The following is a 27,154-nucleotide window of genomic DNA, read 5'->3' as shown; positions in this document are numbered from 1 at the left end:
TGTCTATTAGATTAATTGTATTAATAATTTTACTTAGTTCCTCTGTATCAGAGATTACAAACTGGCTAACACGGTCATATTTGGCCCATAGGCATATATTTTTCTTGCCATGCGTTGTGTTGACTTGTATAATGTTAAAAATTAACATTGATTAAAAGTGTGCCAATATTAAAAAATTTGGACATTTTATATACATATGTGGATTTCCAGTTTCCTCAGAAGGTCTTATTTCAGCTCCTCAAGCAACTCATACTCTCTCCTGCCTCCTCCAGTCTTTGAACAGGCTGTTTGTTCCCTTTGCCTGGAAGGCTTTCTCCATTCCCTTTTACTAGCTTACTCCTATTCATCCTTTCTGTCTCAGTGTCAACATTACCACTTTCCAGAAGCCTTCTTTCACCTCTCAGGACTAGCTAAAGAAGATGTAGGATAGCAAATAAGCATTTGAAAAGATGCTCAACTTCTTCAGTCATTAGGGAAATGCAAATTATTAATACCCTACTAAGATACCACTACATACCTAGTATAATGGCTAAAATGAAACGGACGGATCATACCGATCATACCAAGTATTTGCAGGTATGTGGAGTAACTAGAATTCTCTTACACGCTAGTAGATACGTAAAATGGCAAAACTACTTTGAAAACCAGTATGGCAATTTCTTGAAAAGTTAACATACAGTTATCATACGATGCACACATTCCACTCTTAGGTATTTATCCATGAGAAAAGAAAGCAAATGGCCTTAAAAAGACTTGTACCTGAATGTTTATAGCAGCTTTATTTGTAATAGCTGAAAACTGGAAACAACCCAAATGTCCATCAACAAGTGAGTGGATAAATAAACTGGTATATCCTTAAAACAGAATACTACTCAGTAACAAAAAGGAATGAACTGTTGATACAACGTGGATGAATCTCAAAATATGCATGCTGAGTAAAAGAACGCAGATCAAAGAGTACATATTATATTAACCCATTTCTATAAAATTCTTAAAAATTTAATCTGTAGCAACACAAAGTACCTGGAGAGGGGAGGGGCAGGAGGCAGAAGTTACAAAGGGGCATGAGGACATTTTCGGGGTGATGGATGTGTTTATTATCTTGATTTTGGTGATGGCTTCGTGTGTGTGTGTGTGTGTGTGTGTGTGTGTGTATGTATCAAATTGTGCACTTTAAATATATGCACTGTCAGTTGTACCTACCTCAGTAAATCTGTTTAAAAACAAAAACAGAACCAGCCTAGAGAATGCTATTACTATTACTCCCTAATCCATCAATGTGGATCTCTAATCCATCATTGTGGATCTCTAACTGCTTTTCTCTTGTCATAGGCCAATGCTTCTTGTTAGGCTGGTTGTTTACAGTATTTCTGTCCATTGGCATCCGGTGGTACAGTTCAGCCTCTGCAGAAGTTTCCTCATTCCAGGATATAAAACACGCCCAAGACAGCTCTCAAGTGGTTCATATTTTTTTACATGGGAAACACTCCTTGGCCTATTAACAGTGACAGTGCAGCTACTTTGTAACTCTAGTCTTCTGCTCTGCTGCTGTGGATCACTCTAATCAACTGCTAGTCTTTAGTTTTCTCAGGTAGAAGTCAGATAAAACCAGTCCACAGAGTCCCTAAGCTCCAAAAGACAGATACCAAGTTTTCAGAGTGGTATCCTTGAAGCCCTCCTTACTAGGTGAGAGGCGAGGGTAAAACACCTGTCCACTCCCATTGATTTGAGAGTGTTATTGACAACTCACTCCAAAGAAAATCTCTTCTCCCCATTTTCCATCTTCTCTTTAGATCTCTCCAGATCCTCCCCACCTCCACCCTTTTTAAAAATACTTGGAGGTGGGTGATTAGCTAAGTATTGTAAAATTGCCCTTTTTTTTTTTGGCCACTTCCTTCGTGGTGTAGCCCTTCATTTTGGATAGTGGAAGTAAGTAGTTGGCAGGTAGTACCTTGGAGGCTCAGCTAAGACTGACAGATGTTTATTTGGTTTCGCGTTATATGCTGTTAATAGGACGTTTCTGTACTTTGCTTAAGATTAGTGAAATTGTGGTAGCTCCACTTTTCATTTTGTCCTTATTTCATGGTATTGGACCTATATGCGTATCTGTGGTATGGAATTGTAGCCATTCCCTAGTTTCATAGTAGGTGGAGTTTCCTATAATAATAGTTTTCTTTTTATTAATGTTTGTAAACTTTAGGGAAGGAAAGAAACATGCTCTTACCGCTCTCCCTTTTTTGAAAAAACTGCAGTCATGTCTCCTTGCTCAAAACAGTCATCTCATCATTCCCTCACTGACTTCCATCTTTTCTAAATTTCTGTAGAATTTATTCTTTGTAATACTCATTCTCTATATTTATTTAGTGTTTTATTCTTTTGTATTTATTTCCTTTCAAATACTTCAGTGCAGTTGATTTGTTTTCTGTATTTTTGAAATGGAACAATTAAAATGGGTTATCTTTTTTTTGTTTTTACACATTGTTTACTTTATTTATTTATTTTTGGCCATGTTGGGTCTTCGTTTCTGTGCGAGGGCTTTCTCTAGTTGTGGCAAGCGGGGGCCACTCTTCATCGCGGTGCGCGGGCTTCTCACTATCGCGGCCTCTCTTGTTGTGGAGCACAGGCTCCAGATGCGCAGGCTCAGTAATTGTGGCTCACAGGCCTAGTTGGTCCATGGCATGTGGGATCTTCCCAGACCAGGGCTCGAACCCGTGTCCCCTGCATTGGCAGGCAGATTCTCAACCACTGCGCCACCAGGGAAGCACAAAATGGGTTATCCCCTGACTCAGAGATTTTAGGATCCTCAAAGCTCCTTTGGGAAAGTAGGGTAAGTGATAATATTTGGAGTTTTATAGATAACAAATAAGTCAGATTTGAAGTGATTGGCCAGTATAACATAGCAAAGTAATGACAGTGAGGATTAGAACACAGTCTGTACCAACTCCATTCTGTTGCCTGGATACTACAAGTTTTCAGATTTTCTGCTGAGGAATGGGTACCCCCCACCCCTACCTCCCGTAACTGGTTTATGTACTGAGCCCAGAACTGACAGATGGAATAACTGCTGCTAGAGTAATAGGTAATGTGGGAATGGGGATTACATTTATTAAAAGTCTCATTTATTAGATGTTTTTATTCTCTATGTTATGCAGTGGGGAGTTATCAAAGTAATAGATTGATCAGAAATGACCATAGTACCAATAAATTTACTTAAACCCCAGGCTAATTGCTTAATTTTGTGTATGTTTTTCCCTGTTCTTTTTTTGTTTTAACTGTATGGGCTGCAAAGTCTAATTTGAATAATAAAGAAAGGAGTTTTTTGGTAAACTGCCTGTGTTAAGAGGTAATCTGTCCTCATGAAAGTTCCTATTGACATAGACCTGATTCTGGAAATTAAGTGAAACATTTAAGACATACAAGAATGTTGTCAGAGTAAATAGGAAGAAAAACAATAGGAAGAGATGCTGTCTTTTTGCCCTGCCTGCTTAAGTTAGCCTTTAAGTCTTAATCACAGGGAAACCATTAGTGTAGTAAGATTTATTGTGATCAACATAAGTAAGAGGTCTTTTATTTTGATCCTGAGTCTCTGGAAGAGTAATCAAATGACTGAGAGAGGGAAAAGCAACATAGTCACCCTCTTCATCCCAAATTAAATCTAATACAAAAATCATTCAAGATGGCTCACCACTAAAAAGATTTTTATCATTTTTCTATCATAATTTATTCCAGACTTAGTGAGATTCCTCTTTTTTTTTTAATGAATTTATTTATTTTTATTTATTTATTTTTGGCTGCGTTGGGTCTTTGTTGCTGCGCGTGGGCTTTCTCTAGTTGCAGCGAGTGGGGGCTACTCTTCATCGCGGTGCGCGGGCTTCTCATTGCCGTGGCTTCTCTTGTTGCAGAGCGCAGGCTCTAGGTGCGCGGGCTTCAGTAGTTGTGGCACACGGGCTCAGTAGTTGTGGCTCGCGGGCTCTAGAGCGCAGGCTCAGTAGTTGTGGCATACGGGCTTAGTTGCTCTGCGACATGTGAGATCTACCCGGACCAAGGCTCCAACCTGTGTCCCCTGCTTTGGCAGACGGATTCTTAACCACTGCGCCACCAGGGAAGTCCCAGTGAGATTCCTCTTAAACAAGGATACATTTCTGTGGCATGACAATAATTTTCTTTTCCCCCACCCCAGGAGAACAAACATATGTTAGTTTGTGAGACACATCTAGTATTTCAAAGTTAAGTAGTAAATCACATTTTTAGATTGAAAACTATGTCAGATGGATTCTGAGTAGAACAGGGTTATTTTCCTTTTACTTCCATCCATGGTCTCCCAAGTTCATGGCTGTATAATTCTTTCTGCAGTTTATTTGGAAATGTCTCTGGTCTTCCTTGAGAAATTTAGCTTGTTGAATATAGTCAGAATACCCCCTTGAAAAAAGTAATGTACAAAACAATGCACACTGCTGTCCTTTAAAGGAATGGATAGGTAATATACTTTATAAAACAGTCTCTGGAATCATGTGTAAATGTTACTCTGAATCTCATTCATTTCCTGATCATATTCCCATAGTTCTTTTTCAGCTTATAATGTTTAGGTCTGATTAAGTATAAGGCAGATACAATGAAAATGAATACAACAATTAAAAAAGGATTTTGAACATGTTTATACATAAAAGCTAGTAACTTTCCTGTATACCAAGTAAGCAGATAGAAGTAAAGACATGTTCAGGGAAATCTCCTTTAAGTTAGTGAAAAAATACATAAAATGAATAGAAATGAAGTCAACAAAAATATGTGGGACTTTATAACTATACAACAACTAAAAACTTGATGACAAAAAGGGAAAATATGACTAAGGAATCATGTCTATTGCTTGAAGACTCAACATTGTAAAGTGTAAATTTTTCCTAAACTAATTTATAAATTTAAATCTCTAAGTTTAAATGCAAGAGCAAATGTGTGAGACTAGCCAAGAAAATTTTAGAAAATAAGAGCAATGATGTCCCCCATCAGATTTTAAAATGTGTTATTGGAATACCAAGATTAAAATAGTGTTGTATTGAGCTCACATCTGACAGATGAAAGGAACAGAATTTGTAAAAGTTCTGAGACAGACTCAACTGTATATGAGTTTAGAGTATGATTAAGGTGATATTTCAAATCAATCGAAAATAGTTACTTGAGAAATAAAGAGGGACTACTGGCTCACTACTTGGCAAAAAACAAGGTAGGATACTTACACTTCTCCAGAATAAATTTTAGGTGGAGTAATGATTTGGATGTTAAAATTGAAGCCTTGAATATAGTAATGGAAAGTATAGATGAGATTATATATTAACTTGTGATCAGGACAGTCTTTCTAAGCATGACACAAAAGGCAAAAGCCTTAAAGTAGATTTGACTATATAAAAATATTAACTTCCCCTCCATAGATGGAAAAATATTTGGAATGTGTGAAAGAAGCGTCAAATCCTATATATTTAGAAAGTTCTTAGAAATGTCTTGCAGGAGCTACTGGGTTGGTGAACATGTGGAGTTTTGGCAGAGAGTGGCACACTAAGCATGGAAGCTCCGTGCCCCTTCCCACATACCTTACCCTATGCATCACTTCTATCTGGCTGTTCCTGAGTTGAGTATATTTGTACTGGATCATAGGAATGCCTCTGCTGATCTGTATTCTATTTAGATAAGACTTGATACAAATGAATATCTAGATTCAAGAATGTGTTTGGTTGGAAATGCAAGAAGTCTCCATCTAAAAGTCAGAAACATAATACCTAGCTTGGATATCTGAAAATGTCTATATCAACTTATCCATAAACATAGAGTCTAATGTAATAATTCTTCCCTGTCCTCTTAACCAAAATCCATTTAAATAAATCCAAAGTATTGTACTGGGAAAAATTTTTTTTGCAGTTCCATTTATATGAAATGTCCAGAATAGGCCAACCTGTGGAGGTAGAAAGTAGATTAGTGGTTGCCTAGGGCTGGGAGCAGGGGAAGTGGGAATGGGAAGTGACTAGCTAATGGGCATTGGATTTCTTTTTGGGGTGATGAAAATGTTCTAAAATTAGTGGTGATGGGTGCACAACTCTGTGAATGTACTAAAAAAGATTGAATTGTATATTTTAAGTGATTATAGTATTTGAATTATATCTCAGTAAAGCTGTTTAAATATTTTTTTAATTGCAAACCTGACTCAGTAGAAAATAGGCTAATACCTACTCAGCCATAAAAAAGAATGAAATAATGCCATTTGCAGCAACATGGATGGACCTAAAGATTATCATATTAAGTGAGGTAAGTCAGACAAAGACAAATATCGTATGATACTACTTATATGTGGAATCTAAAAAAAGTGAAACAAATGGACTTACAAAACAGAAATAGACTCACAGACATAGAAAACAAACTTATGGTTACCAAAAGGGAAAGGGGGTGGGGGAGATAAATTAGGAGTTTGGGATTAACATATATACACTACTATATATAAAATAGATAAACAACAAGGACCTGCTATATAGCACAGGGAGCTATATTCAATATCTTGTAATAATGGAAAAGAATCTGAAAAGAATACATATATATGTATGTATATATCTATGCATAACTGAATCACCTTGCTGTACACCTGAAACTAATACAACATTGTAAATTAACTGTACTTCAATTAAAAAAATGGTTAAAAAAAGAAAATAGGCTAATATCATAAATAGGCAATTAAAAAAAGAGAAAGCAGATGGCTAGTAAACCTAAAAGTTATTCATCTTTTGCATTAAATAAATGGGAATAAATCCATATTAAGTTGCCATTATTTAAGATATTTCAGTTGACAAAGATTTGGGTATACTCATATATAGTTGGTGGGAGTGTAAATTGGTCAACCTTTGTGGGAGGCTGTGTATCACTGTGTAAGAAAAAAAAAGCCTTTAAAATATTCATACTCATAAAACATTTGTTTCTGCAATTCCACTTTAAGCCTTTTTCACTTAATAGTCTATTCCAAGTATCTCCGTGTTATATAATATCTTAATATTTTGAATAGCCATGTGTGTGTGTTTAGTTATTTATTTATCTGGGAATATTTCCTACAAAACACTTTTATAGAATGAATGTTCTTATCTGAACATCTTATTTATTTCTTTGATTGTTGAGAAATTATTATTTTTAAAATTATTTATTTTTGGCTGCGTTGGGTCTTTGTTGCTGTGCGCAGGCTTTCTCTAGTTGTGGTGAGCGGGGGCTACTCTTTGTTGTGGTGTGCAGTCTTCTCATCGCGGTGGCTTCTCGTTGCGGAGCACAGGCTCTAGGCACACGGGCTTCAGTAGTTGTGGCTCGCAGGCTGAGCAGTTGTGGCATCCGGACTTAGTTGCTCCACGACATGTGGGATCTTCCTGGACGGGGGATCGAACCCGTGTCCCCTGCCTTGGCAGGCAGATTCTTAACCACTGCACCACCAGGGAAGCCCAGAAATTATTAAAAACAATAATCTTCAGTATGGGTTTGAAGCAGACTGAGCAACCACCCAAGAGCAAGTTAATTGCAAATGGCAAGAAATTGCAGGTTTCTTGCTTTTTAAAGAAAGTTCAACCTGTTAATCCTTTAAACTAGGTTCTGGAGCTTTGGTGAAAAGACACAGTCTCTGTCTCTGGGAGCAAATGGACACTTAACTTACAGTGTGTTAAGTGATACAATTGAATTAAATCCTGGGGGCTGATAAGAAAGATCTCTGTCTTGCATGGCCAAGTAAAGCTTCCTGAAGTAGGGAATGTTTAAGCTGACAGATGAAGAACAAATTGGGAATTACTGAGGTGAAGAAGTTTGAGGAGAAGGGCTTCTGGCAGAGAACTGCATGTGGAATGGCCCGAAAGTAAGTGAGAGTGTACAATGGTGAGGATGGAGGCATAAATAAGGGCCAGATCATGGGCCTTTTGAGTCACATTAAGGATTTTAACCTGAGGATAGTGGAGAGCCATTGAAGATGTTAAGTAGGAGGTTGATGTATCTTGATCATATTTTTGCTTGTTAAAGAACATTTTGATTGCAGTGTGTTGATATGATTAACTTCACTGGAGCAAGAGAATCCTTTAGAAGGTGGTTGCTGCAGTTCAGATGAGAGGAAATTATGGTTTGCTCCGGGTAGTTAGTGGGATAGCATCAAAGTATTTAGGAGGTAGAATGATAGGATGTGTTTGCTTGCATATGAGGGGTGGGGAGGAAGGAGGCCAGGATGATGTCCAGAGTTACGTCTTGATCAACTGTGCAAATACTGTTTGTTGCTAATCACTGAGCTAGAGAACAGCAGGTTTGGTGAAGAAGATAATGCCCAGTTTTTTAGTTAAGCATGGCTCATTCAGGCAGAGATGTTCAGTAGGCAGTCTGAAGCTCTGAGAGGGGTAATGGGCTGGGTATAAATATTTGAGATCTTGATATTCATTTCCTTGAGGGTAAATTGGGTTTATAAGTTGGGATAATTTCCTTTTGTATTTTATGACAGCCAATGCTTATGCTCAAAGAGTTGCTTGCCAAATAACAGGCTACCTGAAAGTGTTTTGCTGGTCATGTTTTTACTTCCTGTGTTATAATTGGTGAGATTCAACCTAATTGATTCTTATTCTTTTAGTTTATTTATTTTCACAGTTTTCATGGTATTTTAAAATCCATTGTAAGAAAATACTTCATTGTATTTATCTCTTCTTCTGTGGATGGACATTTGTTTCCTATTTTTCTTAGTGCTACTGTGTTCATAGTTAGTGTCACTGTGAAGCTCGTGTGCATGTCTCTGCACATGTGTGAGAGCTAGGGAGTGGAACTACCAGGTAGAAGGGCATATGCATCTTTTTTTTTTTAATGAAAGCTTCTTTATTTATTTATTTATTTTATTTATTTTTGGCTGCGTTGGGTCTTTGTTTCTGTGCGAGGGCTTTCTCTAGTTGCGGCAAGCTGGGGCCACTCTTCATCGCAGTGCACGGGCCTCTCACTATCGCGGCCTCTCGTTGCAGAGCACAGGCTCCAGACGCGCAGGCTCAGTAGTTGTGGCTCACGGGCCCAGTCGCTCCGCGGCATGTGGGATCTTCCCAGACCAGAGCTCGAACTCGTGTCCCCTGCATTGGCAGGCAGACTCTCAACCACTGCGCCACCAGGGAAGCCCCGGGCATATGCATCTTTAATTTTACCAGATGTTGACAGATTGCTTTGTGAATGGGTTATATCTGTGTACACTCCCACTAGCTATGTGTGAGACTGTATGTTTCATATCCTCTCCTATGTTAGGTATTGTCAGACTTTAAAGTTTTTGCCAATCTGAGGAGTGTGAAATGTGTCTTGTGATTTTAAATTTGTTTCTTAATTGCCTATGAAGTTGAGCATCTTTTCATGTTAATTGTCCACTCATGATTCCTCTTCTACAAATTGCCTGTTCATATTTTCCCCCTACTTTCTATTGGCCAGTTTGTCCTTTTTTTTCTGATTTGTGGAATGATTGAATAGATGTACTAAACTGTTGTCAAGGAAAATCTGTCCTCAATCTGTGGTTTCTCTTCACTTTTTAATGTTGTTGTTTTTTTTTCACCCTAAAACTTCACCTTCTGTGACTTGAGACTTTTAAAATTTACTGCTTCATTTACTGCTTATTTTGAATATATACATATCTTATTTTTTAAAAGAAAGTTATTTTTATCTTTTATACATAGAGAATTTATCAAATCAATGGTATTGAATAATTATACATTTGAAAATATTTTACAGTTACAAACTGATGATACAGACACATGCAAATGTATTTTTTTTTAATAGACTTTATTTTTTAGAGCAGTTTTAGGTTCACAGCAAACTTGAGCAGAAGGTAAAGAGAATTCCCATGTCCCTTCGTCCCCACGTACTTACAGCCTCCCCCCACTATCTACATCAGGCACCAGGGTACCTTTGTCACAATCAAGAAACCTACATCGACACATCATTATCACCCAAACCCTGTAGTTTACATTAGGGTTTGCTCGTAGTGTTGTACATCCTGTGGGTTTTGACAAGTGAAGAAAGACATGCACTCACCATTGTAGTGACATACAGAATAGTTTTACTGCCCTAAGTATCCTTTGTGCTCTGCTGATTCATCCTTCCATCCCCTTGACCCCTGTCAACCACTGATCTTTTTAATGTCTCCATAGTTTTGCCTTTTCCAGAATGTCATATAGTTGAAATCATACCATATGTAGCCTTTTCAGATTGGCTTCTTTCACTTAGTAATATGCATTAAAGTTTCTTCCATGTCTTTTCATGGCTTGATAGCTCATTCCTTTTTTTTAAGTACTGAATAATATTCCACTATCTGGAGGTACTACAGGTTATTTATCCATTCACCTACTGAAGGACTTCTTGGTTGCTTCCAAGTTTTGGCAATCGTGAATAAAGCTGCTATATAGATGTATGTGCAGGTTTTTGTGTGGGCAAAAGGTTTCCACTCATTTGGGTAAATACCAAGGAGCACAATTGCTGGATTGTATGGTATGTATTATAAGAGTATGTTTAGTTTTATCAGAAACCCTGAAACTGTCTTCCAAAGTGGCTGTGCCATTTGCATTCCCAGGAGCAGTGAATGAGAGTTCCTGTTGCTCCACCTTCTCACCAGCATTTGGTGTTGTCAGTATTCTGGAGTTTGGCCATTCTAATAGGTGTATAGTGGTATCTTGTTGTTTTTTAAAATTAATTAATTAATAGAGGTATAATTGATTTACAACATTATATGGTTCAAGTGTACAGCATAGTGATTCACGATTTTTAAAGGTTATAGTCTATTTATAGTTATTATAAAATATTGGCTATATTCCCTGTGCTGTACAGTATATCCTTATAGCTTATTTATTTTACACGTAGTAGTTTGTATCCCTTAATCCCCTACCCCCCCATTGTTTTTTTAATTTGTATTTCTCTGATCACTTATGATGTGGTGCATCTTTTCATATGTTTATATGCCACCTGTATATCTTATTTAGTGAGGTGTCCAGATCTTAGGCCTATTTTTTTAATTGGGTTGTTTGTTTGCTTATTGTTGAGTTTTAAGTGTTCTTTGTATATTTTGAATAGCAGTCTTTTATCAGATATGTATTTTGCAAATACTTTCTCCCAGCCTATGATCTGTCATTTTATTCTCTTAAGCAATATTTACTTTTAAATAAACATCAGGCACTTTTGTTTGTGGACTATAATTTTCTAATTAATTGATTAGTGTCCTAAGATAAGAAATCTTGGTTGTGATGTAGCCCACCAAATAAAATAAGACAGAATCAATAAAATTTTAAATCAATAAATATTTCCAACTAAAACTAGTTACAAAAAGAACAAAGCTTGAGTGCTTTAACGTCTAAATTTATGTAGAACTCCCCTCTATGGAATATAATAAAAATCACATTTATTCAGCTATTTTCTTCACTACTTATATTGTTGAAACAATTTCTTTCCATTCCTTAGTATATTTCAGCCATGAATATTTTTTCTTAAATATTTAAAATTGAATCCCCTTCCATCACTCTGTATCGTCTTATCCTGCCTTTTTAAAAAGTGCTTATACTACCTGATACAATATGTGTACATATTTGTTGATAGTCTTAACCCCACTTAGATTTCTTTATTGATTGTCATAACCTGTTCCATGAGAACAGAGATTATTTTATTTTCTACTGTATCCTACCTAAGTCCCTTGTATAGTGTCTGGCATCCAATAAATACTAAAGAAATATTTGTTGAATGAATGAAAAACTTACTTATATTTTAATATGCAAAGCTTAAAAAAATTACTGCTGATTTCAAAGGCAGTTGTTATGGCCTTAATTTGTTATTATCCCCAAGATTGATTTTACAGAGACTTCTCACACCTCAAAAGGGCTTAAATCTCTGCTCAGTACTACTACTCAGAATTTCAAATTTCATATTCTGAGCAACAAGTTATGCTACCTTAATCGAGTATGCTAATTCTTATTTTTAAGCCAACTATAGATTTTTGAGTGGGTGGTCAGTGGGTCTGTGTAGTCTGTGATGTAATCCTTTACCATCATCAAGACCCAGCTTTAAAACAAATTTTGCCATCCAATATGAGTTTAAATGCAACATAATTATGTTAATCATCTGTAAATTTCTTGATGGTTTGACCTAGAAATTTGAAATTGGCTAGTACTAGGAATATGCCAGTCACAGGCAAAAGACTACAGGTTAGAGATTATCAAGGAAGGAATTAAGTAAAATGCATATGTCTTTTGATGTGAAGAAATTCTTTTGATTTATTTTCCAATTTTTTATGGTGGTAAAATACATATAAAATGCACTATCTTAACCATTTTTAAGTGTACATGTCAGTGGTATTAAGTACATTCATATTATTGTGCAACTATTATCACTATTCATCTCCAGAACTCTTTTCACCTCCCAAAAATGAGACTCTGTACCCATTATATAATAACTCCCCATTTCCTCCTACCCTTAGTCCCTGGAAACCACCATTTTACTGTCTGTCTCTATGATTTTGACTAAGAATCTCATGTAAGTGGAATCATATGATATTTATCTTTTTGTGACTAGCTTATTTCACTTAACATAATGTCCCCAAGTTTCATTCATGTTGTAGCATAGGTCAGAATTTCCTTCCTTTTTAAAGCTGGATAATATTCTATTGTATGTACATACCACATTTTGCTTATCCATTCATTTGTTGATGGACACTGCAGTATTTTCTCCTAGTCTTTATCCAGATGATGGATGCTACCTTAACAATTGACATGAAGGGAATGACTTTCTCCTTCAAGGGAACCCTTGTCCCTTTTAGGAGTGTGGTTCTATTCCTGTAGGTTTAAATAATATATCTTCATCAGAATATAACAAAGCCACATATCCATACAATAAATACAACTTTAGTGTCAGGGTGTTTCCCTAAGAAACACACTTTTTACTTTTCTTCAGCATTGTTGGAAACAGTAATAATAGGTTTTTTTTTTTAACATCTTTATTGGAATATAATTGCTTTACCATGTTGTTAGTTTCTGCTGTATAACAAAGTGAATCCGCTATATGTATACAGATATCCCCATATTCCCTCCCTCTTGTGTCTCCCTCCCACCCTCCCTATCCCACCCCTCTAGGTGGTCACAAAGCACCGAGCTGATCTCCCTGTGCTATGTGGCTGCTTCCCACTAACTATCTCTTTTACATTTTGTAGTGTATATATGTCCATGCCACTCCCTCACTTCGTCCCAGCTTACCCTTCCCCCTCCCCGTGCCCTCAGGTCCATTGTTTACGTCTGCGTCTTTATTCCTGTCCTGCCCCTAGGTTCTTCAGAACCATTTTTTTTTCTTTTAGATTCCATATATATGTGTTAGCGTACGGTATTTGTTTTTCTCTTTCTGACTTACTTCACTCTGTATGACAGACTCTAGGTCCATCCACCTCACTACAAATAACTCAACTTCGTTTCTTTTTATGGCTGAGTAATATTCCATTGTATATATGTGCCACATCTTCTTTATCCACTCATCTGTTGATGGACACTTAGGTTGCTTCCATGTCCTGGCTGTTGTAAGTAGTGCTGCAGTGAACATTGTGGTACATGACACTCTTTGAATTATGGTTTTCTCAGGGTATATGCCCAGTAGTGGGATTGCTGGGTCATATGGTAGTTCTAATTTTAGGTTTTTAAGGAACCTCCATACTGTTCTCCATAGTGGCTGTATCAATTTACATTTCCACCAACAGTGCAAGAGGGTTCCCTTTTCTCCACACCCTCTCCAGCATTTATTGTTTGTAGATTTTTTGATGATGGCCATTCTGACCGGTGGGAGGTGATACCTTATTGTGGTTTTGATTTGCATTTCTCTAATGATTAGTGATGTTGAGCATCCTTTCATGTGTTTGTTGGCAATCTTATCTTCTTTGGGGAAACAGTAATAATAGTTTAAGGTAGTCACTAGAATGTTAAAGCCAAGGGTGATTTCTATTCCCAATGCACTAATGTACATATGATTTCTTTTTATTTTAAAATATTATGTGTTTTACAAGAAAAAGTTTATGTGTTAAGTGTATTTTTATTTTTGCCCTTGAAGGTAGTGACTTCCTGTGGCTGACTGCATCAGAGTCACTGGGAGCTTATTAAAATTACACATACCTCAACTGTGCAGGTTAAGGTTATGTCAGAGTGAGTGGGATAGAGATCTAGGAGTCTGTATTTTGACATGCTTGTTATTTGGTCAGAGGTAAGTGTGGTTCCCATTATTCCAGGAGACTTTCTTAACTGGCATCTTTATATGTTCTAGCTTTTAGTGTATGTCATATACACGTGTATCCCACTCCTTATGGCATAAATGAAGACAAATTCAAAATAGACTTGTCAGCAGTTATTTTGAGACTCCAGTAGAATTCCTTTACAAGACAAGTTGTTAGACACAGATTTAGATAGGCTACAGGTCATAACCATAGAACAAGTAAGATTTATGTCAAGCCATTAAGTCTGTAAACGTTTAAGTAGTAGTTTGTATTTCTTTCCCCTTGAATTGTGTTAAACACGAAATGCACTGAACTTGTATGGTGTCTTAGTTTATACTTACTTGGAAGTGTCACATTAGCAGTTTTATGAAAGTATGTACATTTTTAGTTCTCTGAGTTAAGTCATTTGATGTCTTAGAATGATTAGTTTCCTGTTATTTAGTTGGTAATATTAGGTATCAATGTGCAACCAAGATGCAATAGATCAACCAAGTGTTTAATAAGCATCCATTGTATCTGTAGCCATTAGAAATCAGTGGATTAGGTAGAGCTAGTGGTGAACTACAGAATATGAATAAATGCTCAGCTTAAATACACATATTACCAAAACTGTACAGTCTCTTACTTAAGTTGCACCATCTCCTTTAGAGTATAGGATTGTTAAACAGGAGGATGAGGACTTGCTGATAGAAAATAAAATCTGAGGTATAAAGATTCCTGGCTCTTCAGCAATATAGTTAATATGATTGCATTTAAGACTGCTGTTGCTAGATTATTTAAACAAAGATAACCTAGACTTCCAGTTTTGTTTACTGCAGAAAGACAAGATTAGCAAGTTTGTGGGACAGATTTTATAACCCATCCCTAAGCAGTTAATGAAATTAATTTAAAATTATTGATCTTGTGTATATGTGTTGCTTTTAATTTCAAGAATTTATTAGCAAAGGGTAACAGTAACTGTAGCTATACAAAAAGAACCGTAGAATTGGAATGCAAAATATCCCAACTTTATAGAAAGAAAAGAAAGTACAGATCTTGATCCATAACTTGTCTCATGGAGAGTTAGAGCTAGGTTAGCAGTCCTTGTATTTGTAGGAGTTAGATTGTGTTTAATATTATGAGTGGCAATAGAACTTTTGCCCTGGACTTCCTGAGAAAGAATAAGAAAGTTTCTTTTTCATATAATTAATTAGCTTTAGCTTCTAGGAAGAGATTGAGGATGGAGAAGAGTAGAGGGGAACCTAGCTACTTGTCTTCCTTGTTTATTGTTAATATGCATTTTCAGAGTTTCTAGTTGGGAAATTTTTTTTTCTTATTTTAGTTTCAGGTACGTTATATTCCTAGAAAAATTTCCAAACGTCTGTTTTAAAATTTTAAAGTAATTCCTTCCGTAGGAGTACACCCTTGGTTCATCAAAATACCAGAGTAGAGGTGTTTTTCAACATAAAAAAATTGTTTTTCAACCATTTTGACTAGTCATAAAATTGGTGTTTATTCTCAGCCCTTATCTTATTTGATCTGTTAGTGGCTTTTGACAGAGTTGATCACTCCTTCCTCCTTGATATGCTTTTTTCAGTTCCCTTTTACACCACACTCTCGGTTTTCATCTTATCTCATTAGTTGCTTCTTCTCAGTTTCTTTTGCTAGTTCCCCTTGTTCTTCCTGACCTTTGATATCAGAGTGTCCCAGACCTCAGTCCTTAATCCTCTTTTCTGTCTTCACTTTTTTTGATAATGTCCGGTGGCATGGCTGTAAATGCTATCGATATGCCCATGATTCCTAAACTTGTACCCCCAACTCAGACCTCTAAAATCCAGACTCTTATATCCATCCACCTATTTGATGTCACTGCTTATATATCTAATAAATATTTCAAAGTCAAGTCCCAAACTGAACTCCAGATCTTTTCTACCCAAACCAGTTCTGTCCATAGTCTTCTCCATCTCAAGTTGGCTGCAACTCTATCCTTTTGGCTGCTCTAGCCAAAAACTTTTAATCCATCTTTGATTACACATCTATCTGCTCACTGGCATACCTGTGCATATATATGCTCATACTTCACATCCAGTCCATGAGGAAATCCTCTTTAGTTTAAGCTACTTTCCAAATCCTCTATTACTCCACATGCTAGAGGATTGTATTGTGAAAAAAATTCCCATTTCTCTCAACTTTTAAAGAAATTATAGGTATTGTAATGGTTCAGTAAAGGTGTATAGGCTCCTCCTTTTATGTGGAAAGAACTGTCTTTTTCATTGTTTCATTGTAAATCTGATTTTGAGGTTTATGGAATTGTTTGTGTGTTCTTTTTTCTTTCGTTTTTTTCTAAAGACTTTTAAAATAACACCTGTATGAGGCTGGAGAGGTTATGGCAGATTGGAATAACTAAAGTCTGGAATTGTAATTATAATTGGAAAAGGAATTGGAAAGTTACACATAAATACATGTACACTGCAATGCATGTATAACCACCATAAGTGGCCCTGGGCCCCAGCTTACATAATTGTTTTAAATGCTGCATCTTTCCATCTGTCCAGTAAACAGGTGTTTTACTTGTTAACTAACTGAACTAGGGATATATAGCTAAAGGAATCATAGTCTTTGCTCAAGGCATCTCAGTTTGGACATCTAGACCAATAGTTGAATTATTTTGAGTGCCAGGTGCTCTATTTGAAGTGAACATAGGGTGCTTTGTGGAGGAGGTGGTGGTGGTGGTGAGGTGCTCATTCCACTGAGGAGTAGAAGGGGCTTCAGTGTCACAAGTTTACTATCCAAAGATGGTATATAGTGTGAACATTGTCTTCAAAACCCTGAGCCTATTTATTATGCTCTTAAATTTGTATTCTTCTGCATCCTGTTTACAGATCTTGTAAAATTGCAGCATTTTAATGGAGCTAAAATACTATGTGAAGTGCTTTTCTAAACACAGCTGCTCTACTTTCTTTTTTTTTTTTAAATAAATTTATTTATTTATTTATTTATGGCTGCGTTGGGTTTTCGTCGCTGCGTGCGGGCTTTCTTTTTAGTTGCAGAGAGCAGGGGCTACTCTTCGTTGCGGTGCGCGGGCCTCTCGTTAAGGTGGCTTCTCTTGTTGCGGGGCACGGGCTCTAGAGCGCAGGCTCAGTAGTTGTAGCGCACGGGCTCAGTTGCTCTGTGGCATGTGGGATCTTCCCGGACCAGGGCTCAAACCCGTGTCCCCTGCATTGGCAGGCGGATTCTTAACCACTGTGCCACCAGGGAGGCCCCTGCTCTGCTTTCATTAAACAGTTCTGACATTCAGCAATTTGCTAAGGTTTCTTCCACTTTGATTCTGTGATTCTGGGGTTGTTGCTCATTTCCTCTTAATATTTTTTCTATTTATTATTTCATATTACTATTTTATATTCACCTCTTAATACAATACATGCTATACCATGCAAAAAGGTGCCATGCAAATTGTAAAACACAGAGAAGAGGTAATGCAAAATTATTTTAATTATGTATTGAAGTGAATTTTTTTTTTGTTACTGGAGGAGTCTGGGAAAGTTATAGATGTGATTTGTCTATCAGTCTCTGATATGTTATGGAGAGAACCCTGAAAGGCCCAGTATGTAGTTACCTCACCTACCTGCTCTGATTTGCAGAGGATAACCTGTGTCTTTAGTACCATTTCTATTTCCTAAAAAGGGTAATGGGGGAACAGCCATGAAAAGGAACATGGCAGGTCTCCGATTCTAATTTTTGACAGTGGTATCTGGGCCTGGCCCTAGATGTCCCTACCATCTTGTTTCTTTCTCTCATTGTGAATCTGCTGATAGTCCCATCTTATTTGAAAGCCTTGGTCATCCTGACAGTGATATCAGTCTCAGTGTCCTTTTCTCATAGAAATCTTCTCTTCCTTTGTTATGAACCATGAAGTTTACAGAGCTTCTTCTCTCTATATCGCCTGTGACACTCCACTAATAGAATAAGCATTGCGGTTTAACTGCTTTGGTTGAACATATGCTCTTAATCCTCTAAACAGTAATAGTAACTACTTTATTTTCCTGTTATGGCAATGCCTACTACAGTGATAAGAATTCTTGGGACTGGACTGCCTTTGTAGAAAGTCAACTTAAAAAATTTTATTTATTTTTTAAGTAGACCTGCCTGAGTTTGTTGTGATTTCAAGACAGAAATACTTTCTTCTTTAGCTTTTATTTTTCTGGGCCCGGTTGAAGGCAATATTCTATAGTTCGTAAGTTTGTAGTTTTTTTCCCTTAATCCTCTTTTTTTTTTTTTTCTCATGAAAGTGACATTACCCTTCTTTAGATGACTAGTGCTTTCATTCTAGCTTTACATCCTCTACTGTGAAAACTGGAAGGGACTGTTAACCAGTCATATGTCACTTATTGATCCCAACATAATAGATGGGCCATCCCTTCTTCCACTACCTTCTTTTATGGCACAGTAGAATGAAGTTAACTCCTACTGCAATTAGGAGTAGCATATGCACCTGCTTGGATATGCCAACTCCCTGGACAAGAAATTCAGCCTGTTAGAGGAGGGTGAAATGGAAATATGGCTTTCTATTGACTTTTTGTGAGAAAAAATATAAAATAATTTCCTATCTGATCAAAATAAAACATTACTAGTATTTCCTTAGACTAGTTTCCTGTAAATAGTGAATATTTGCCACTGCACATGATAAAAAAATAACTTTGTGTATAATTCCTATCTGCTATGCAGAGCAACTTCTGGAAGTGACTATTGAAATTATATCCCTGTTGAGACAATCTGGAACTCTAGGAACAGAAGATCCTGTACTTCTCCACTTTTCCCGCTCGCTATTCTCTATGTAGGATGATCTGGATGATATTTTAAGAGTGTTCCCTTTTTTTAATGATGAGCTTTGACTGATAGGGTTCTTGAAGCCTGAGTAATGACTTGAGAGTGTGGTATTCATTCACTTAGACCTAGTACTTACATCTGGATCTTGGGCTGTGGTTTGGTTGCCTTTTCAATTACGCTCTTCTCTGGCTTCAATGGTTTTACTTTGGATACTGTGTATTGACAAGGGAGAACTTGAGAAGAGAGGAGGTACGTGTTCCTTTAACTACCTTTTAAAAAATGTTCTGTTTTCTCTGAGAAATGGCAGAATAATGTTTACAATCTTTAAAAATGAAATATAATGGAACTCACTCAGAAAAATACATGTGTGAACAGAAGATACATTTTTTCCCCAAAATGTTGAGCTGAACAAAAAACTTAAAAAAAAAACAACCCACTATTTTCATCTATGTTCATTATCTTTTAAGAAGCTTATAGAGGAGGCATTTGAAAGGGATGAGTGAAACAATATAAATTTTGGTGAGGGTTTTCATGGCTTACATGTTTTTTTCTTTTATTCTCTAACTCTGTTGAAAGTGTGAGTGAGGGCCTGAAGGAAACCTTGCTTGGGAGAAGATAATCAAATCCAGGTTCTTGCTTTCCTTTGAATGCTTTTTCCAGAATAATAGAATGTTATTATCTGGAAGTGATATTAAAGATGATTCAGTCCATTCGTCACTTTTTATGGATGAGAGAATTGAGGTCTGGAGAGATTCAGAGATCTTTCCAGGGACTCATATTAGTTGGTAGAGGGTTAGACTAAAATTTTGGTTTCCATTTCTAGTCTGTTTTTCCATGATTCTTTTTTCCATTAACAGGACTGAATTTCTCATGAATCTTGCCAGTTTTGCTTAGTTGACCAATCTGAGCGAATAGGAGCAGTTAACATTTCTAGCATACTATGTTGCATATAAATGTTTCTAGCAACATTTCTAGCATATACTTTTTTTTTTTTAATTTTATTTATTTATTTATTTATGGCTGTGTTGGGTCTTCGTTTCTGTGCGAGGGCTTTCTCTAATTGCGGAAAGCGGGGGCCACTCTTCATCGCGGTGGGCGGGCCTCTCACCATCGCGGCCTCTCTTGTTGCGGAGCACAGGCTCCAGACACGCAGGCTCAGTAGTTGTGGCTCACGGGCCTAGTTGCTCCATGGCATGTGGGATCTTCCCAGACCAGGGCTCGAACCCGTGTCCCCTGCATTGGCAGGCAGATTCTCAACCACTGCGCCACCAGGGAAGCCCCTAGCATATACTTTTAAAAGGAGAACGTCCTTTTAATTTCACTGAGACTTCCCAGAAATAAAGGCGGAGACTTTTTAAGAAGGTGGCTTATTATTATTATTATTATGTAATTTTATTGAAGTATAGTTGATTTACAATGTTGTGTTTAATTTCTGCTGTACAGCAAAGTGACTGAGTTATATGTATTCTTTTTCCTATTCTTTTCCATTATGGTTTATCACAGGATATTGAATGTAGTTCCCTGTGCTATACAGGAAGACCTTCTTGTTTATTAAAAGGTGGCTTACTATTATTGTCTAATAAATATATATTCAGGGCCTTAACTCCCCCTGGTACTGATTGCAGTGTTGGTTCTCCTCTGTTTGTAGGCTCTTAGAGGAGTCAGATAGAACCAACCTTGATAACCATAGAAAACCTAGAGGATTTTCAAATAAATTTTATTATATTCTCCTGTGGCTAGATTGAAGTTATGAAGAAGTTAGGAGAAGACTCCAGTGTGTATTTGACATGTAATTTTTGTAAGAGGGCAAAAGTATTGAAGTGTTTTAAAGCAGTTTGGACTTGCTGTTTTATCTGCTGATAAAAGGCCTGTTGTAAATTTTTTGTTCCTTTTTAAACCATTTCAAATTCTTGTTGGAAGTATGTGATAACTTAATCTTATTACTGCTTTCTTCCCTTTTGGCCCCATGAAATGAAAATGAAAAGAAATTGTGTATTTTCTTTAACACTATAGATGATTATAGCTAACATTTATTGATTACTTACTGAGTGTCAGGTACTGTGCTAAGGTTTTCATATGTATTTAAAAATTTATTCTCATACATCTCTATGGGAGATACAGTTATTATTACCTGTATTTTGTAGATGAAATTGAAACACAAAGAACTTGTTCAACATTACATAGATAGTAAGAAGTAAAATATGGATTCAAACCTAGACAGTTTTTTTAAAACTCCATTCCATTCCCTCTCAACATAAAAAGGTATTACAGAGACCCAATTATAAAGGGCTCAGAGCTTATTGAACAAAATAAGGGGAGGCCATTCACATTACAAAATGATCTAATGAGGGATTTCTTTTAAAAAAGTAAGTTTCCAGGGTGTGTCATGTTTTTTCTGGTCAAAAACCCAGAGAGAGCCATCTCATTATATGGGGAGTTTGGTCATCTAGTTTTGCCATCTGTTGAGTTATAGGGCTACCCTTGGATCAGTGAGCTATCCCTGATCCTGCCATTGTCCTATCTTTGCAAAGAATAGCCCAGCATTGCCCACGGTGGATAAAGCTGTTGAGCTGAAAGAGTTGGATGGGGATGGTAGGTCATGATAGACATATAGGCAACTCCTCTGAGTATCTAAATGGTTATTCAATTTATATGCAGCCTTTGGGAATATATCTATTATATAAAACAAGGACCATAGATGTTAGTTTCAAAATCTGTACATTATAGTTTGAGTATTTGTTTGATCTCTTTCATTATTCTTTGAGAGGTAGTTATGACAGAGCCTCAGATCCATCTTTAATGCTTTGAGGATATTTATGTGCTTAATAAGTGATCTTGAGTATCCTGTAGTTGTGTTTTAGATTGCATCATCATGTGACCTAGTCTTAGATTATCAATTCCATTTCAAGCATATTGTCAAAGCTGAAGTGGAAACAGTATTTTTTTTTTAAAGGATCTCAAATGGATGGGTAGAATAATTCTTTATCATACCTCCTGTTTCTTTCAAATAATTTTCTTTTGTAAAGAAAATGTAATGCTCATGTTACACATACTATTTAGTTATTCTTATGGATAAACTTGTAAAAGCAGTGGTTTAAAAAGTTGATTGTAAATCAACTATACTTCAATAAAAAAATAAAACAAAAACAAAAACAAGTTTATTTCTACACCAGGGGTGTGTAGTTATCTGGGTGGGGAGAGTTCTGTGTTTGTGCTTTTCATAGAGCTTTATTTAATTCACAGCCCAAAGTGATCACCATGTGATTAGAAATGTCTCAGTGTTAGTACTTGCTGCTAGATTTTTTCCTATTCTAGTTTTATTATTTATTTTTAGTTAACTCTTTTGTGAGTTGATCTGTGATGCATGAATAGATAAAAGAATGAAGTTATTATTAAAAATAAAGTGACCCTAACAACAAGGTCCTACTGTCTAGCACAGGGAACTATATTCAGTATCCTGTGATAAACCATATGGAAAAGAATAGGAAAAAGAATATATATATAACTGAATCACTTTGCTATACAGCAGGAATTAACACAGCATTGTAAATCAACTATACTTTAATAAAATTTAAAAAAATAAAGTGACTGTTTCCCTGAAATCTGGGCTTATTCAGTTTCTTAGGGTACAGCCAACCAGACCTGAGTCCTAAAAATTATTTTCTTGTACGTAGCTCATGTATGAAAAAGCGTTTTCATCCATGTTCTTGTATTTGATATTCATAGTAAGGAGTCAGTAAACTTTTTCCATAAAGGACCAGATAGTAGTAAATATTTTAAGCTTTGTAGGCCATATAGTCTCTCTTCCAACTACTCAACTCTGCCACTAACGCGTGCAAGCTGACATAGACAATGTGTAAATGGATGAGCTTGACGGTGTTTCCATAAAACTTTATTTATGGACACTGGAATTTGAATTTAATATGGTTTTCATGTGTCATTAAATATTATTTTTCTTTTGTTTTTTTTTCAACTATTTAAAAATGCAAGAACCATTTTTTTTTTAATTTATTTATTCATTTATTTAATTTTTTGGCTGCATTGGGTCTTTGCTGCTGCCCGCGGGCTTTCTCTAGTTGCAGTGAGCGGGGGCTACTCTTTTGTTGCGGGGCACAGGCTTCTCATTGTGGTGGCTTCTCTTGTTGCAGAGCACAGGCTCTAGGCGCACGGGCTTCAGTAGTTGTGGCACACAGGCTTCAGTAGTTGTGGCTCGTGGGCTCTAGAGCGCAGGCTCAGTAGTTGCGGCACACGGGCTTAGTTGCTCCGCGGCATGTGGGATCTTCCCGGACCAGGGCTCGAACCCGTGTCCCCTGCATTGGCAGATGGATTCTTAACCACTGCGCCACCAGGGAAGCCCGCAAGAACCATTTTTAGCTCATGGGCTATGTGAAAACAGGTTACGGGACAGATTGCCTGACAGGCTGTCATTTGCTGACCCCTGCTTATAATAATCCTGTGAGACTTAGCTGACTGCTTTCTGTTTTTTTGCCCTTTATTTTACCATCTTTTAACATTATTTTATATTATTCTTATTTTATTACTTAATTATGTGTTTTCTTTCATTGTTAATGTGTGTGTAACTTTTAAAATTTAATAATTTTAATTACATTTTAAGCTATGGAGTGTAGGGTCTATAATATTGTCCTCTTTAATGCCTTGCACATTTATACAAATTATATGCTCAATAAATATATATATTTTAATAAATTTATTTATTTTATTTATTTATTTTCGGCTGCATTGGGTCTTTGTTGCTGCGCGTGGTCTTTTCTCTAGTTGCGGTGTGCAGGCTTCTCACTGGTGGAGTACAGGCTCTAGGTGTGCGGGCCTAGTTGTGGCTCGCGGGCTCTAGAGCGCAGGCTCAGTAGTTGTGGCACACGGGCTTAGTTGCTCCATGGCATGTGGGATCTTCCTGGACCAGGGCTCGAACCCGTGTCCCCTGCATTGGCAGGTGGATTCTTAACCACTGTGCCACCAGGAAAGCCCATATGCTCAATAAATATTTGAGAGAGTTGGAAAGGAATAATATCTGTCTTTCACTATTTGAAGGATTGTTGTGTAGATTGTTTTACTTATTGATTTATATATTAAAAATGTGTTCCAGGATGGTTGTCTTGCATAAGGAGTAGAAGCAATAGGGAGGCAAAACTCACCTCAGAATGCAGGGACTAGAAAGGAGAGAAAGAATCTCCTGTCGATTGTGTTCTTTGTGTTGTAGTACATACATACTGTGGTCAGTGATATGTACAGTCCCTCATTTAACCTTTACAACTCTTTTAAATAGGTATTTGTTTACTCAGTTTACAGATGAAAAAACTTAGATAAAATACCTTAGCCTTAGATAAGTGAGTGGTGGGACAGAATTTGAACTGAGACCATGTTCTGTCCATATACTTTTCTTTTTATACCAAGGAATATTCAACAATTAACCAGGCTGCTTTAGACACTAGCTACTTACTTATTGCTACAAGTTTTCACACACATCTTAGATGACCAAGGACAGAGATTTTTTTTAGAGAAGGTGAAATGTTGAATTGAAGAACCTCTGTGATAAACTTTCAGATTCTCAATATGTGATTACAGTGAGCTTTATTTTAAAATGATAGGCAAAACACATTTTACCTGTTAATTTTATACATAAACTCTTACCTCTCTCTTTTTTAAAATTATTTATTTATTTATTTGGCTGCGTCAGGTCTTTGTTGCAGTACGCAGGCAGGCTCTAGAGTGTGCGGGCTCAGTAGTTGAGGCATGTGGGCTCTAGAGTGCATGGGCTTAGGTGCCTCACAACATGTGGGATCTTAGTTCCTCTACCAGGGATCGAACCCACATCCACCTGTATTGGAAGGTGGATTCTTAACCACTAAACCACCAGGGAAGTCCCTCTTACATCTCTTTAAAGAAAGGTGTTTAAAAGTGTTTCACAAATAAATTCATAGTATTGCACAGTGAAATAAGATTGAGGAATGTACATGAAATATCTATTAAACTATATGTTTAGTAGAAACCAATGATTAAATCAAATCTTAAGCTGATCGTTCAACTAATTTTCTTGAAGTTGAAGATTGAGTCAAGCTAAATTAAATGAAGGTTAAAAGTATAAATGGAGAGGTTTTAAATGGTTATAAATGGAGAGGGAATTCCCTGGTGGTCTGGTGGTTAGGACTCCACGCTTCCACTGCTGGGGGCCTGGGTTCAATCCCTGGTCGGGGAACTAAGATCCAGCAATACGTGCGGCGCAGCCAACAACAAAAAAAGTATAAATGAAGAAAGTTTTTGAAATTGTGGAGTTTCTTTCTTGACTCGGCAAACATTTTGAGTCTCTATACTGCTACCAGGAGCTCGGACTAGTGAGAGAAGTGGACAGGGATAGAGCTTCTAAGAGGACCCACTTCCTAGGAAGGTGATGTCTGAACTTATTTCTTTTCCCCCTTTATTAGCTTTAAAAATTATTTAAAAACACATAGTCATTGAAAGTATTAAAACAATCTAGAAGTATAAATCATAAGAAGTGTAAATCCTTATTTTCACTTTCTGCCCTCTGATCCCCATTCTTCAAAGTTATAGTTAGCAGATTGGTAAATATGCTTCCAGATTTTTTCTTATGCATAAACGAATCGGCTTCCCCCCCCCCCGCAAAAAACTGGGCTCACACTATATGTAATTTTGTAACTTGCTTTTCCTCCCTTGTGATGGTCTGTAATGTATACGTTTCCATCTCAGTAGAGACAGATTAATCTCATTTAAAAACCTGCTGCCTCACATAATAGGATGGAGTACCATCATTTATTTACATTATTTCTCATTGCTGGACATGTAAGTTTTAAATCTATTTACAAAAAATAGATATCCTTGTACTAATATATTTGTTTTCTTTTGTGAATTAAGTTTTAAACGATGAGTAACATAGAGGCAGGTGAAGAGAATGAGGATTAATGTGAAGGGGAAATGTTTTCTAGGCTAAGGGAACAATGTGTACTTTGAAAACACTGCTGAAGAAAATGACAAACTTTTAGTTAGGGGACAAGCATTTCTCTTTCTATGCTGTGGAAGTATAGCACCTCTTGTTTTCTTAACTGTGTGTTAGAGTATCTCATTTTATGGAATTGGCATTTCTTTACTGAATAATTTATGGTTACATAATTTTCTTATTTTGGATATTAAAAATTTTTTTCAGTAAATGTTACCAGGTAGAGAAGTAGAACCACAAGCTGATAAAAATGGCATTCAAGAGGTCGCACAGAGGTTATGTGGGTAGTTTTGGGAATAGAGCTTATATCTTAGCTATTTTTCTCTTCTTAACAGTGTCTAATTGAGAATTCTTGCCCAGAGTTCAAAATAGCTTTTTGGGTGGCTAGTCCCCCACTGTTATCCAATTGAAACAAATTTCGGTTGATTCAAAAAACAGGTATTGCAAAGTTGCTAGTTTATCAAGTAGTTCTCTTAAAATGGATAGATAGATGGCTTAAAGTAGATGAATAACACTCTTAAGTATAAAATCTTGTTATCCTTAAAAAGTTTTAGTTGCTGCTGTTTTGTTCCAAATTTCCAATTTTGGGATGTTGCCCTATAGGGCATATCAAGTACTACTTAGTGTTAGAATTTTATCATTCCCCTGACAAGGAAGAGAATCTGCTGATTTCTTTAAAAATACATTGGAAACAAAACGCTGTCTTAAACAAGGGTCATAACATCTTTCTGAACTATTTCTAAAAGTAAAAGCCTTTATTTTTGGTTGCCAAGGATGCTTTGCTGTTTGGTTACATGTGCTTTGTTGAATAGAAATATGAGTCTTTGTAAGGCTCAACTTTCAAAATTTCTTACTTGTTTTTAAAAACATATGCTTAATAGTTCTAATTAGTGTTATTAATTTGAATAACATGAATGCGTTGAGTAAATTAGCCTAATGTGTTCTCTCATTACCTTAAACAGTAATTGTATTATGTGTTGTAATACATGGTTATGAAGTATTCATACGTTGTTCTAAGGGAGTTATTACTTTATGTGAAGTGTAATTTTTTAGCATTCATATCTATTTTTTTACTTGGAGTTATTTTTCAAGAGTAAAGTATATGTTTAAACACAAAGTAACTTACTTTATGTTTAATTTTT

The 27,154-nt window shown here is 36.5% G+C and overlaps 1 protein-coding gene and 1 long non-coding RNA gene across 5 annotated transcripts in view; one reads left to right on the top strand and one right to left on the bottom strand.

Moving 5' to 3' along the window:
• ACAP2 (ArfGAP with coiled-coil, ankyrin repeat and PH domains 2) overlaps positions 1-27,154 on the top strand; it is a 157,170-nt gene that overhangs the window by 31,706 nt on the left and 98,310 nt on the right. The gene's annotated exons all lie outside the window — the stretch shown is intronic.
• On the bottom strand, positions 9,536-27,152 carry LOC309659239. The gene is made up of 2 exons (XR_014262692.1): positions 23,389-27,152; positions 9,536-23,015 (listed from the first exon to the last, which is right to left on the bottom strand). It is a non-coding gene; the product is annotated as an uncharacterized lncRNA (long non-coding RNA).

Source organism: Balaenoptera physalus, assembly GCF_965194825.1.
Source record: "Balaenoptera physalus genome assembly, chromosome: 4".
Classification (NCBI taxonomy): Eukaryota; Metazoa; Chordata; class Mammalia; order Artiodactyla; family Balaenopteridae; genus Balaenoptera; species Balaenoptera physalus.
The sequence above is the reverse complement of the archived record's forward strand: the minus strand, read 5'-3'. Positions and strand labels throughout refer to the sequence as shown.